Raw genomic sequence first — 13,473 nt, forward strand, 5'->3', positions numbered from 1 at the left:
GTAAACAGCGTCTCTGAAATATAATGCCAAATCACACTCGCACAGCAAGCTTCAGGCATAATTAGTCATGTCTACCATTGCCTTAGTAGAAGCTCCTAAGTTTCAAATATTTGAAGAAACTTCCTCCCAAAACTTAGCTCTTATTCTAAATCTATGAGAGGCTTCAAAAGTTCATGGAAAAATCACACTATCTTTTCATTTCCTTTTGCCATGAATCATTTCAAGCCCCCTCCTGTGTTTCTTTTCTTTAATCTGTAAGTTGCATACAGAAAATTCATTCTTAGCTTCAGTAATGGCCTGTCTGGCAAGTGGTCTCCTCCTAGGTGTTTAACTAAACCTATCCTGCTTTCTGAATTCCTAGCCAAAGCATAAACTTAGTGGTGACATTGATGATATTTTCAAAAACTGAAAAGGATCCACTAAAGAGTTAGACTTGGAGCTAACTCCTGCAAGTTCTGGACCAACCAAAGATATTCAAGGACTTATTCTGAGTGCCAAAAAAAGGTACAGGAGGTTTTAGGAACCCAAACCAAGGCAGCACAATTAAAGTAAGAAAATCATGCAGGCACACGGTAAGAGGCAGCATCGCAGGCATAACCGCAGGAGGAGTATCATGAGAACTGAACCAACAAGCACCATGACACCAGCATCCAGGGACACAACTATCCAATGGGTTACCTCTGTCTAGTGGAGATCCCATCATACATCACAAAGGAAAGAAAACTGGTTAACCAATTGAAAACACAAGGACCATGTGAATCATCATGAAGTCAGTTTGCATAATCTTGTGAAACCCATTCAAAATGGCCTCTGCTAGTAATATGCTTTTTCATAAAAATATAGTAACCACAGACAGGTAAAAACCCACAGCTGAATGCCAATATAGCTGTACTAGGTTGTGACGGCAGCTTGTACTTGTATGAAAGGGCTTCTCTGGCTTCATTTATGGCTGACAGGAAATATGGTCCCCCTTGACAGCATTTGGAGATTACTTCTTTGAGCTGACAGCAAAAATGAGCATGTTGTCTACTATGCTCTAAGACTGCATCTTAACACCATATGTGATCTTCTACCAAGAGAGCTAATATAAATACCAGACTAAAAAAACTATTGAATAAGAACCAGAACAGTAAAGCTATTCACTAGGAAGTTAAATTAGTATTTAAATATCTCAAAATATAAGAAACAGTTACATTTTTATATTACCTAAGATACTGCAAAAGTGAAGTATGTGAATAATATACCATTATTAGCCTGCGAAACAAACATGTATAGAAGTTGAGTAACTAACAATAATTACGTTAAAAACTCATGCAGAGGCTGCTATAGAAATGAAAATGTAGTATTTTGGGAGAAATTTAATAAAAACAGGAATTTTAATATTAATATTGATAAGCATACTATTCTCTAACTCAACCCATTATCAAATTTAGTCAATAATTTCTTTTCTAAGTATTTCCCTTGGTCTAGGCTATAATCCACAATAACAAACTGCAGCTAGTTGTTACGTGACTTGAGTCTCCATGAAACCAGAACAGAATTTCTCTGTTCTTCTTTCTTCCTTTTTAGGTTTCTCATTTATGAGTGTGATAAAATTCACCATGTTAACCATTTATTAACACAGTATGTGGGCCTTTCAATTGACTTCTCTCACTAAACATGTTTTCTAGGTTTACCCATGCTGCAACATGAATCAATACTAATTCCTTTCTACTGCCAAATGCTACCCATTGTTTATATACTATGCCTTAATATTTGGGTTATTTCTACCTTTTGGCTATTTGGATAGGACGACTAATACACACATTCATGTACAAGTGGATGTTGTCACTCCTTTGGACTGCGGGGTCACATGGCAGCTGCTTAAGTTTTTGAGGAATGGCCAAACTGTTTTCCACAGTGGCTGCACCATTTGCATTCTCATCCGCAGTGTAAGAGGGTTACAATTTCTCCACATCCTCAACGCTTTTTGTTTGTTTCACTTTAACCATTCTGTGAGTGTAAAATGATTTCTTATTGTGGTTTGGATTCCTATTTCCCTAGTGCCTAATGATGTTGAGTATCTTCTCATATGCTTGTTGGCCATCTCAGTATCTTCTTTAGAGAAAGGTCTATTTAAGTCCTTTGCCCATTTTTTAATAAGTTATGCATCATTTTGTTGTTGACTCATGAGAATTTCATATTTATTTTGGATACTAGACCCTTATCACATATACAACTTTCAAATATTTTCTCACAAACTAGTGTTGTTTTTTAATTTGGTCATGTCCTGTGACTCATAAAATACATAAATGTTGGTGAAACCCAATTTATCAAATTTTTTTCATTGCTTATATATTTGATGTTGTACCTTAAACTCCATTAGCAAAGCCAAGCTCACAAAGATTTATCAGTATTTTTCTAAGAATTCTATAGTTTTAGCTCTTATTCTTAAGCCACTGGTTTATTTTCAGTTAATTGTTGCACATATGCCAGCACATACTTTATTAATATATTTTTTAAAAGTTATATAATGCAAAGACTATAAAATTTACCACTGTGACCTTTTCAAAGTTTAAGCTACTTAAGCTGTACTCACTTTTCTTCATTCTTTTTTCTCTCTGCCTCAGGCTAGATAACATCAAGTTCACTGATTCTTTGTTCTGCCTATTTAAATCTGCTCAGAAAACTCCTCTAGTGAAATTTTCACTTCAGCTATTATAGTTTACAGTTCCACAGTTTCTATCTGGTGACTTTCTATATTTTGTTTCTCTGTGATAACCTCTTCCACTTCATACATCATTCTCCTTGTTTCTTTTAACTATTTGACTACCATGGCTGATTTTAAGTCTTTAAGTAGGAAGTATAATGTCTATGCTTTCTCCAGAATAATTCTGATTTTTCTTTTTCTTTGTGAGTGGGCCATGTTTTATTATTTCAATGCAAGTATAATTTCTTATTGAAAATGCAGCATGATGTACATAATAATGTGGAAACTATGGAAATGAAATTCTCCCCCTTGTTTTAAGGTGTGTTGTTGCACTCACTGTGGGTTGAAGTTGTTTGTCAGTTAATTTCCAATACTTTTTGTAAAGACTGTGCTTTGTCACACATGGTAACTCAAGTCTATGATTCAACTGGTATTGCAATGGAGATTTCCTTAAATGCCTGGATATAATATTTACTCTCAAGGTCTTAGCAGAATGGCTGGGGCCTAAACGAGCCAGACAAGAAAGCTCATTAGAGCCATCTGAGGTTTCTTCTGAGTACTCATTGAGCGCTGACCCTCAGGATGTCCCAGTACCTGGCGGAGTACTTGAAGGACCTTGTGGGGAGCAACTCGGATTAGACTGTTACTGGAATTAAGACTTATTCTATGCATCTGCTCTCCCACAATATGGCGCTGGGAGAGGAGGAAACAGCTTCTACACAGCTGCCTCCAGTTCAACCAATAAACAGCAGGACCTGCTCCTGATTGGAGGAGAGCAGCGTGCTCAGCGTGTGGGTAGCAGAGCACGGATTGGTGGAGAGGACTATAAAGGAGGAGAGAGACAACATGCACCAGGAACATCTATCTGAAGGAACACCTGTGCAGCCCCCCCCCCCCCCCCCGAGAGAGCCGGCCGGCGGTGTGTCGCTCCCCCACGGAAGTGGGGAAAGTGGCAGGGGGAACCGCCCTTCCACGGAGGTGGAAGGGAAGGTAGCCAACCCGGGAAGAACCAGCAGCAAACCCGGGAAGGGCCGAGCAGATGAAAGAACAGCGCAGGGTCCTGTGTCGCTCCTCCGCGAAGAGGGGGAGCGACATAATGGTGCCGTGACTCGGATATGAAGCCTAGGCAGGGTTTAGTGTCGTTCCTCCACGAAGAGGGGGAGCGACATAATGGTGCCGTGACTCGGATATGAAGCCTAGGCAGGGTTTAGTGTCGCTCCTCCACGAAGAGGGGGAGCGACAGGACCTGCTCTCCCACGTGTCATTCTGACTAGCCTCTTCCTCCCCAAGCATTTTGGTTGTCGCTGCTTGTTCTCACCTGAATCTGAACTATCTAGCCAAACTGCTCCCAAATTCTTGAGTCACAGACAGCATGAAAAATAATTATTACTGTTTTAAGGTACTAAGCTTTGGATTTATTTGTTACTTAGCAAGTAACAAGCCAGAATGTGACTTGTATTTTTTTTACAATCAAAAGTTTTCAATTTTCAGGAAATCAACTTCCTCAAACCTTTCTTTTATGGTTAATATTTTCATATGCTATCCATCAAATTTTGTTCCCTTTCCAGTCCATAAAAGTATTCTCCTATATTTTCTTTTAAAAGTCTTATAGTTACAGATTTGACACTTAGGTCTATGAGCCATTTCAAGAGAGTTCTGTGTATGGTGAGGTAGAGGGTGAGGGGTTCATTTCAAAAAGCACAGATATACATTTGTTTCTCAACCAATTGTTGAGAACACTTTCTTTTCCCACTGAATTATTTTGTTAACTTTATTAAAACTTGACTTTATAGGTATAAATTATTCTTTTATGGTATTTTCTGCTATTAGTCTATTTTCATTTTGGAGATCTTCTAATTCCTAAAGGAGTATATAACTGTTTTTCAAGGGAAAATAAACAGGGAATCATTTAAACGGTTAAAAAGGCAGCTTGAGAAACTGAGTACCTGATGCATGTGGGGTCATGGTTTAGGCCTGGCCATGTTACCACTATGAGAATTATAAACTCTATAGAAATAATAATGATAATAATAAAGTAAGTGGGTTTTCAATAGCATAGAGATTCTCAGCAATGAATTGGGAGCCAGAATCACGGTGCAGCAGGTTAAGCAGTGGCCTGGGACGCCAGCATGCCATGTGAGCACTGGTTCAAGACCCAGCCCCTCATCTTCCGGTCTGCCTCCCTACTAAGGAGCGAGCCTGAGAAAGCAGCGGAAGATGGACCAAGTACTTGGGCCCCTGCCACTCACGTGGGAGATTAGGATGAAGCTCCTGGCTTTGGCCTGGCCCTGCCCAAGCTGCAGTTACTGGGGGGTGAATGAGTGTATGGAAGATGTTTCTGTCTCTCTAACTCTACCTTTCATATTAGTAAGTACATCTTTTTAAAAAACTTCAATAGATAAATCAGGTATGGTCACGGCTTGCGACCCTGTGTTCCTTAGAGGAGAGATGTTTGCGTAGCCGTAGGTGAGACCTCTGCTGTAGGGAGTAGTGATAGGGAGTAGAAAAGATCAAGAGGGCCAAACTGCTCTGTATAAGAAAAAGCTGAAGAACATACCTGGATGAAAACACACAGAAGAGACAAGGGCTCTTGAAAGGTAAACAAAAAAGAGAAGGAGACATATCAAGAGAGGGGTTGAAAAAAACGAGGAAAGAGAAAGGTACGTGTGTGTGTGTGTGTGTGTGCATATGTGCGCGGACCAGAAAGGGAGCAAAAAGAGAATATGTGTATTTTGCCAAAGATCTTTAAAAATGAAAAAGAAATATATTTAAAGAGGGCTTAAAAATGACTTGTGTGTTGTGATATGCTGTGTAATATAACCTAAGTCTTTAGAAAAGGTCTACATGGTCCCTTCATGACCCTGGAGTCAGAGTGCAAGGGGAAAGGAGAGTAAGTACTTCTATGAACATTTCCGGAAGCATCCACTTGTTGAAGAATGGCTCATTTTAGGATTACACACCTACTTATCAACTTAAGAATTTTAAGTGGATTTGTCCTAGGATCCAAAATGCCAAAAAGATTCTTAGAAAATGCAAGGCATTAATTATCATAAAATCATCAAATTTGGTATTTCAATTTACCTGAAGCTACGAGGAGCACCAAATAAACGTGGAAACTTGGGAAGAAATGGGAGTTACTGAAAACCAGCTTAGAATTTGTGTCTTTTTAAATAAAAAATCTGGTTCTTCCATACATGTTATCCTCAAATGAACTAGCTATGGCACAGAGGGAAGCTGTGAAAATCAGATAAAAAGCCCCCAAATGTATGGGAAAATTGAAAAATCAAGATGGAAGGAAATACAGTACAGATAAGGTTTTTCCTTACTTTTTCTTATTCTAAAATTCATATTAGTGTCAAGTAAAATGTTACTTTACTTAACCTTTTGGATTCTATTTAATCTCTGATTAAGTTTCAAGGCTTTTTTTTTCCTCTTCTAGGCAAACAGGATGCATACACTTCAGGAGCTACAAGGAGGCATCCAAGGCAAACAATTTTCCTTATCAGAGGTAGTAATGTTCATTTTCTCTCACTGCTCCAGAGGTGGTTATTTACATTTTTGTTATTAATTAAGATTTATACCAATATGTATTTTTTTACTAAGAAAATTGAAGGGAGATTTCTATTTAACTCAATATAAGCAGTAAATTCAAAATAAATATAAAACATAATAAATAATATAATAACCACTATATATAATTATTTCATACAATAAATTATAAGAAATATTTTTATATAAAGTCAAAGAAATAGAATACATTTCAATTCTCTTGTTAGGAGTATATGCTGTAAGATTAGGTAATGTATCAGTTCAGTTAAAAAAATTAGTAAGGGATCTATGAAAACTTGTTTCATCTTGAGGTAAGACTCTAACAGTACTTCAGTATATATGCTGAAAGCTATCCAAATAGAACTATTTGGAGACTGTAACTACAGATACCTTATAGGATATTATGCTGTTTTGTGCAGCTTAGAAGTCACATATCAAACTCTATTACAAACACCTGAATTTCTGAAATTAAGGGTGTGAAAGCAGAATGCAAATTACATTATTAGGACAGCATTTCTGGTCAACGCAGGGATAAATGTTATCCTCTTTTAGAGAACAAAATTACACAAAATATTTCAAAGTGATGAGCTTATTGACTTAAATGAACTGTTTATCTAAAATCATTTCATTATTCACTTACATGATGTAGTCTTACTTATATCAAAATTTAAAACTTAGCTATAGAATTAACATCGCTAAGGTATTCAAATTACTAACCTCAAGTAAAGGCAAATAAATACCCTTATAATGGGTTGGTAGTAATCTCAATGATAACATATTATTAACCCTTTTATTTTTTAGATTAAGCAGAAAGACTTCCAAGTAAACTTATTATCATACCCTATTTAATCATTCTACTTCAAAATGAGTCAAAAATTAGCAGTGTTTTACCAGATAGCTTTGTGCTAACTTTGGTTTCTGACCAATCATGTAAACTTTTAAAATGGCAAATGCCATTAGAAGCTCTGGGAGACTTCTCCAATTTATAACTCAACTCTTGGCACCCAGTATGCTCAAACAGTGAATCCTAATTAGTTACAGCATTGATCAAAACAGAGCCAACACTTTTGCCTTGTGAGACTCAACTAGATAAACCTAAGGAGAAAAATTTTATCTAGGAATTTAATATCATTATTTCTTCTAATTAAGACCCACTTTTCAAGTTGTAAAGTTCAAAATAAAATACTTCTAGCTAACAGAAATCAATGGACTATGCAAAATACATACTACATATCATACAGCAACTGAAAACATCTCTGATATAGATAAAATCTGATAAAGAATTCAGCTTTACTATTTAAGATGTCATCATTAAAGAAGTGGAAATCTTATTTTAATATTAACATTTCTTTGTAGTGCTGAAATACATCCCAAAGGCTTTATTTCTAAATACCTTGAATAATATTTGAGGTTGTTATTTCAAAAGCAAAATAATGATAAATTATGCATCTTCCAGAGAATGTAACTTTGGGATACCATTTCCAAATGACAAATAGTATTTCCACCCAAGGTTGGGGTCAGGGCAAGGAGGAAGGGAGTGTTAGAAAGAGAAAGAAAATTCAGCGGTTTTCCCATGCAATTAATGCTCACATCTCGTCATGTACTTGGCGCGTAGACAGATGCCAAAGCTTTGGTAAGATACCAATCTTAAACAATCACAAAACTCCCAATCAAACAGAGACTGTTGCACAGTTAAAATGCACATGTTATTCTTCTTCCCCACACAATATCTGAAGCTGTAGAAAGGTAGAATTTGGAAGTATGTCAGATAAAAATTAAATTGAGATGTTTCTAATTAGAGTAGTTTATGACTTCCCCTTCCAACTCACATTTTCTTCTAAGCTTTTTGAAGGTAATATTGCAAACAAACATAAGTTACTGTGCAACAAACTGTGGAAGGTGAATGCTTAAGATACTGTCCACTTCACTCTGCCAGAAAGCAATTCTCTTTTCAGTCCCAATTCTATCCACCTTAACTCTGAGAGTAATTCCAAATACCTAGAATGCCCATGTTTTCTTATTTCATAATGATTTTAGAGGAAATGACACAAATGAAGATGTTTAAAAAACAACAGTGGCAGATGATTTGATTAAATCAATCACAAAAATTCAAAGAAATTTACTGGAATGACATTGACTTTGAGGAAATGACACAACTCTAGTAGATGATTTTCTTTTAACCCTTAGTATCTGACGAAATAGTATCAAAATTCTAGATGGAGAAAATTATCAACTCTACTTGTCTATCACATTATGACTATGCTCTTGCTTTAATCACCTCTAGGTGGGAGAATCACTGTTTTATCATTTTTGGTCATTTGCTACCGAAATCCAAGCAATGAATACTGAAGTCTGGCCACTCAACTGTATCGGTGTTAAAAAGAACAGTACTGAGCTCAGCAATAGGACATGGAGTATGGAAGCCTTCCCTGCCACTTAATGCTAAAAGCAATCTCAAGTACAAAGTTTGAAAAATAAGTCACACTGAATATAGTAATTTCATATCCCAACTGAAAAAAACTAATCATAAAAATGTTTCAGAAAAAGTTGCTGCTCACACCCTTGATTTAACTGCTCTGGTAGCTATCACCTCCCAGGAAATACTTCAAATGAAGAATCTTTGAATCGATTTTGAAACCAAACATTTATAGGTATCCCCTGGTACCCAACAATGATCATTAAAGACATATCAAGAATTTGAAAATGTTTCTTTGCATATCCTATGCAAGTTACTGTGCCAGGCACATTAACACTAGACTTTTCTCTACTCTACCAGGTAGGGATACTACTATCTGCATTTTACAGATGGAAAAGACTCAGGTTAGATACACAGCCCAAGGCGACAGCATTGTTAAGTGACAGGAAAGGCCAAGGGCTGACTTCAGAGCCCCCACGCCATGAAGTGCTACTTGCTGGGTTGTAGCAAATGCTCAGGAGCAAACCCTGTGTCTACTGTTTACAATTTATGAAAATGTTTGCAAGGACTTGATATTTTTGAAGCACAACTTAGCTAATGTGGAAAAGAACTTGGAGCTAACCTTATACCAGCTAAATTAACTTGAAGGGGAAAGACTGAGCCAGTGATCTGAGTATACTTCTTTTTATACCGTTACTTATCCAAATTCCTATTTTAATTATTCTCCAAATGTGTATCATTTCAAGAATGTAATGTTCTTTACACTCTTCTAATTAATGCCACATAAATCTGTATTTGCAGAGCATTTTTATTCCAGCATAAATTTTTGAAACCAAAGGAAGTTCAAGACAAATACACAAACTGAGAACTATCCTCACCCATTCTCTACCACCAAAGACCATCAGCAGATGTTTAAGCTAAGTTGAGAACCTGTTTTACAAGAATGAAGGAGAAATAATTTGTTTTGAGTAGCTTTTATGGAACTCCAGTTAGTCTGGAAAAAAGCCTTATGTCAAAGTGAATTTCGAATCTTGTTTTACAGTGAAAAACTAAACATGAAAGTGTCAGAAATGCAATGATTAGTCATGTTCATGTTTTCAAATCAACAATGATAAATCAAATGTGTTCGATTGATCCCAAATTCAAACACAGCAAAACAGAAAATAAAACGCACTTAAAGAAATCTTAACAGGTGTCTGAGTATTTGGGACAACCGAGTAAATAAATAACACTCCCCTTTAGAGCACGGTAACTGCATTCTCTGATCTTTTCTTGACTTGGGTAACCAAACACACGAATTAGTTGAATCAACAAACTTTAGTAATGGCAGAACACAAGAGACTGGAAAGAGACATTATGGATACTCCTCACAGCAATACGGTAAGTACTTAACATATTACTAAGTTGCATCTGAAGAACAGCAGTCTATGCTACCAGGAAAACAAAATTATTCCAGCCTTCCCACAGGCAACAAGACCCGAGCATGCAAAGAACAAAACCCTGCAGGAAGCAAGCAAGAAAGGCCTCTGCTGTAAAGGAACTGCTCATGACCTCTGCAAGCTTAAAAGATTCACACTAGTTTACCAAAACCAGCAATACAGATAAACAATTTCCCTCACTATCTAGTCTAAGAAAACACTTATTACTTTCAATATAAAAAGTTTTTTTAAAAAATGTATCTCAAACATTAAAATTTCATGAAACCATCTCTGTATACTGCTCTCCATTACTTTTTATTAACTGCTCCCAATAACTGTAATAGGTGCAGGAATGGGTTGCTCATATAAAAATATGGAATGCTTCACAAACTTGTGTTTTATTCTTGCACAGGGACATGCTAATCTTATCTGTATTGTTGCAATTTTAGTATATGCATTGCCAAAGCAAGCACTGTAAAACTTGATTCTGAATCCTTGATCAATTAAGGGTATTATGTTTAGGTAGTGAAAGTATAAACTGATGATATTTTGTCACCTGTTGTTGACCACTTAATGCTGTAGATTCCAGAAACTTCCAAGAACTTAGCCATTCCTGCTTTTCTTTTCTATTCCTAACTCTCTGGTAAGGACATCTATTTGAAGGCATTTTGACCACACAATTATTTAGAAAACAGTCTTTAGTTTCCTCCTACAAAATGTCCTATCATAACTGCAGAACTGGAAGCTCTCAAGCACAGGTGTTTCCATCTCATCTGACTGACTCTTAGCATCCTGTCTGCATGTGTCACAGCTACTTTAAAACAGACTCCCTAGAACTAGAAACATTGGCAATGGCATCACCAACAAATTATTCTGATGTAATGTTAAAAATATTTCTTAGCTTGTTTCAGAATGCAGTTAAAGGCAAAGCTACTTGGGATGAGAACCTATACACCAACAACAGCATGACTGGTCTTTGGGTTGGTAAGAGGACTACCAGTAATACATTCCATTTTAAAAACAAAGGAATACAGAAAAAACATACCATGAAAATAAAGGGGTCTTAATTATATCATTAACTATTTTAAACTAGACTTTTTTAGTTCTATGAAATTTACATTTGTATTAAGACTTCCAACCATCAGAAATGAGTAATTTTTTAAGAAAAGGAACTGTAATAATTTATAAATTACAATTAAAGAGTCTAAACCTTTGAAGATCAATTCAAAAGTACTTTCTTAGGAGTATCCTTGAAAGTCTCTGTTGTTAGCTTACAGCTACATATTCTTTTCATGGTTTTTTCCAAGTGTTTGCTTGTTTTTCCAAGTCAAAGTTGTTGATTAGCTTAAATGAACAAAGTAATGAAATTTTTCTAAATATTCCATCTGTTTCCCTAAGGCTATTTTACTGAGCAAAGTGCAACTAAGCAACTGCTTCTCTGTACTTATTATATAAGAAGTTTCAAAAAAATAAATCTACTAATTCTTAACATGAATTTACTGTCGTTTCATCACTCCAAATAAGGCTATGTAAAGGACCCAACTAATCCTTTATACAATATAGCGATCAAAACAAAGTTTCTCGACCTTTTGCTTAACACCTAACATTAACACTTCCTTTTAAATTACGCTGGGTACTATATTCTGAAGGACTTGTGTAGTGGATGAATTGTCATATTAAAGATAAAATATGTTAATTTAAAGTGACAGGAACTGAATCACTCTAAGGGAGCATGGGAAGGACATGAGCATGCACTGAACTTTTGTCCCTGAAGCACTGCTATGAATCTTGGCGCATTAATTAATTTAAAGCACATGCTATTGAGTCGGTACCTGCCAGAAATCCTGATCAGAAGATGAGAAAAAGGAAAAAAAAAATCAACATTGTTTGATTATAATACTTCCAAATCAAATGCACATATCAAAAAACATAACATATAAAAAACTAATTAAAACTGATAATATCACTGGACATCTGGAAAATAGAAAAATAAGAAATACACAGAAATGTTTTTGACATTATCTGTTATACACAATAAGACAAAATACTCCAACAGCTCAATTCCTATCCTCCCCAAAAGGACACAGTTGAAGAAAAAGCTTATTATTTCTATAAAAACAAAATATACAATTACTTATTTCTTAAAGAAAAGGGAAAGCAAACATTTTATCTTTTTCCAAGGGCAGTAAAAGTACTTCTTTAATATTTCTTATAAGGATGTCTCACTATAATTTCATGAACTTTTTAAAAATTTCATGACAACTAAGTGACTTTGCCACACATATTAACATACAGGTAAACCAAACTCAAGAACTATTCTAAGTAAGGGTTCCAAACAACTACTTAGAAATAAGTTCTCAAACCATGCTGCACTAAATGAAGGGCTACCCACACTGGAAATAAAACCAGTCATCATGGACACCGGTGTTCAAGAAAGCAGTTCAGGATTCTTAATTTAGCCGCATACAATTTCAAAATATCCCCAAACACAAAATGGTTTTTTGAATGTTTTTCAATAAATATACTTCACTGTGTGTGAAATAAAATTTGACCTAAACTTACCACCCTTTTCACACCATGCTCAGTAGTTCTTGTCAGAAAAACAGATGCTATTAGCCTTTTACAAGGCTACAGCTGGGACTGAGCTGACAGGACCCAAAGGGTTTTACAGCAGGGGGTGAGAGGAATTGCTGTGAACACAGAATAGCTCAGACATGAGAAATCAAACCAGAGGTCTGTTTGGTCAACAGACTAGCTATTTAGCCCTGGGAACAGCTCTTTACAGAGAAAGTACATGGGGATTTTTATAAGTGATTGAACTGAGAACCAAAGCACTGTGGAAGACCAATTATATAGGGAGTAGCTATTTTGTAGCATTTCATACAAATTAAGAAAGAGTATTTTATAATAGCAGATAACTTCATTTGAAAACTGGGAGGCTGGCGCCGCGGCTCACTAGGCTAATCCTCTGCCTTGCGGCACCGGCACACTGGGTTCTAGTCCCGGTCAGGGCGCCGGATTCTGTCCCGGTTGCCCCTCTTCCAGGCCAGCTCTCTGCTGTGGCCAGGGAGTGCAGTGGAGGATGGCCCAAGTGCTGGGGCCCTGCACCCCATGGGAGACCAGGAGGAAGCACCTGGCTCCTGCCTTCGGATCAGCACAGCGCGCCAGCTGCGGTGGCCATTGGAGGGTGAACCAACAGCAAAAGGAAGACCTTTCTCTCTGTCTCTCTCTCACTGTCCACTCTGCCTGTCAACACACACACACACATACACACACACACAACTGGGAAAAGAACTCAAAGTCACGCAAAAGAGCCAAAATTTGCAGAGCAAGGTACTTTTTACCTTTTGTCCTGATTTTACCGACAGAGGTTAATGGGTCTCTTGCCCACATTTCCCTGT

General features: G+C 36.7%; 1 protein-coding gene, 1 long non-coding RNA gene and 1 other non-coding gene across 8 annotated transcripts in view; all 3 read right to left on the minus strand.

The window, feature by feature from the left end:
• Positions 1 to 13,473, minus strand: part of MICU1 (mitochondrial calcium uptake 1) — a 229,765-nt gene that overhangs the window by 127,892 nt on the left and 88,400 nt on the right. The gene's annotated exons all lie outside the window — the stretch shown is intronic.
• On the minus strand, positions 1,967 to 11,916 carry LOC127484197 (uncharacterized). Its single transcript, XR_007911002.2, has 2 exons — positions 3,936 to 11,916; positions 1,967 to 3,304 (listed from the first exon to the last, which is right to left on the minus strand). It is a non-coding gene; the product is annotated as an uncharacterized lncRNA (long non-coding RNA).
• Positions 10,440 to 10,543, minus strand: LOC127484321 (U6 spliceosomal RNA). Its single transcript, XR_007911190.1, has one exon. It is a non-coding gene; the product is annotated as a U6 spliceosomal RNA (small nuclear RNA).

This window comes from Oryctolagus cuniculus, chromosome 15 (assembly GCF_964237555.1).
Source record: "Oryctolagus cuniculus chromosome 15, mOryCun1.1, whole genome shotgun sequence".
Classification (NCBI taxonomy): Eukaryota; Metazoa; Chordata; class Mammalia; order Lagomorpha; family Leporidae; genus Oryctolagus; species Oryctolagus cuniculus.